This window comes from Galeopterus variegatus, unplaced genomic scaffold, assembly GCF_000696425.1.
Source record: "Galeopterus variegatus unplaced genomic scaffold, G_variegatus-3.0.2 Scaffold6569, whole genome shotgun sequence".
NCBI classification, from domain to species: domain Eukaryota; kingdom Metazoa; phylum Chordata; class Mammalia; order Dermoptera; family Cynocephalidae; genus Galeopterus; species Galeopterus variegatus.
This window is the reverse complement of record NW_007732680.1, coordinates 11,046-13,254: the sequence shown is the minus strand read 5'-3', so window position 1 is coordinate 13,254 and position 2,209 is coordinate 11,046.

Genomic DNA, 2,209 nt, shown 5'->3' with positions numbered 1-2,209 from the left:
GGCTATAATCTCTACACTGAGGCTTCCATGGTCCACGGAATTGTCAAGCAGGGAATTTCTAGCAAATGTGGTTGCTTGTGCCAGGCTCCCAGGAAGGACACAGAACCAGAAATGCAGTTCATTGTGTGCCGGGCAGAAGGAATGCTAATGTCTGGGCCAGGAGATGTTTTAGGCACTACACATGCTTGAGCCCATGAGGGGTATGATCTATCACTGTGCCCACTGGGGCAGGAGTGGCAAGTTTAGCGGGATGAGGAATTTGTGTGTGGTCAAGGAGTGGTGGGAGAAGCCAGGGTGGAAAGGGCACCCAGCCTCTGCTCCAGCTTGGCCACCAACTTCCCTGGGTAGATATGGCTGAGTCTGGGTATCTTCCCTGATTCAGATTGCTCATCTGTTGAAGGAGGGCCCAGAGCAGATGGTCTCTAAGCCCCACACCCCTAGCTCTGCAGGCCGGAAGCCTGCTCTCTGGACACACAGTATGGATGAGTGTGTGGCTGTGTGGCACTGTGGTTAGGCACTGGGACACTGGAAACAGGTGGGTCTGGATGTGCATTCTTAGTCTGTCCCTTCCCACCTGTTCTTAGAGCAAGCTACTGAACCCTTTTGGGCCTCAGTTTCAGTATCTGCAAAACAGTGTAACAATAAGAGCAGAAAACATGGCATACTGCAAACACTCGATAAGTGTGCATATTGTATTTTCCGAGTGTTGGTGATCAGGTTAATGTGGCCAGCTTTCCAAGCACTGGGTAGAGAGAGACCTGGACTTTGTTTTTTCCCCTGGGGCTAAAATTTCTTTGGACTGTCTTGAGGACCAACAATGACTTACTCTGAGAATGAGCAAGTTTCACGTAAAATAGCTCCTTACAAAATAAAGCTAGGGGACTGTGAATTGCCACTGCTCAGTGGCTTGATCCTTCAGCAAAGTTAATGTGTTCTTTTGGCCAAGACTGTATGTAGAAGGTCATGTTGGTACTGGGTGAAACCTGCACAAACTCCAAGAAAGTGAAAGACCACGAACTCATTTACTGCATTATCCCATCCCTGCATCTAAGGTGCAAAAGGCAACTGAGGAGTAGGTAGGAAGCTGGAGCATGAACAGACCTATCTGCAGCCAATCCCACTTCTTGGTTCTCTCTAGAATCCTCCAGAGCCCAAGGGATCACAGAGAGGTCATGAAGTGATTGTCTCAAAGTAATAAATGATCATGTTTTAACTTCAAATGCTTGCAAGGAGCTGGCACCCAGCAAGGGCCTGGCCTGGCCCCACTCCCTTCTTCCCTTTATCCTTCCCTGTTCTCCTTGCTCTCTGTGCTTTTTTAACTTCTAAAATAGGCCATGCTGCCTGCCACCCCAGGGCCTCTACACAAGCTGCGTCCTGCACCTGGAATGCCTCCTCCCCATTTAGCATAGTTGAATACCAACTCCCTCAGACTTCGGCTCTGGAGTCCCTTCCTGGACTCCCTACCCCCAGACCAGATCTGACTCCTCTGTAACAAGCTCTCTCCAGGCATCCAGTAGTCTTCCTTCAACACACTTATCATGGAGTGTGAGTGAAATCTCCTCCACTCGACCTCACCATTGGATCCCCAGCACTGGCCATGTAGGAGATGCTTGATGAATTCTGGTTGGAGGAATGAACGATTCAAACCCAGACCTGTGTGACGCAGTTACTGTTTTCTAAGTGCTTGGATGCATTCCTCAGGAGAATCAAAATGGCACTGAGTATTTTAGGGACCTATACAGTGCTATTTTGTAATGAATAATCTTACTTCAACAGACTGATGGTCAGACCTCCTAACTCATCTCCCTGCCTCTAGGCTAACCCCACTCTGATCCACAGGAATCAGAGAGACTCTTCCAGAGGGTCAATCTGATCTGGCTTACCCTCTCCAAGGCTCCCTATGGCCCCCAGGATAGAGTCCCAGGTCCTACATCCTCACTTCTACAGCCCCTTTTCTGGTCTGCCCCTCCCCCATGGTGCAGCAGTGCCCCCAACATGTGTGTGCTTCTGTGGACTTGAACCTGACTGGAATGCCCTCCGCCCTTTCTATCCAGAGAACTCCTTCCTGCAGTCTGGGCTCTTGAGCCAGCCATCAGGAAGGTCCCTTGCTCAGCCCGAGCTCCTGGCCTGGCCTCCATTACTCTTGCATCTCTGTGTCCTTCCATCACTGTTCAACTCTTCAGTTTGTCTATCCAGAGAACTCCTTCCT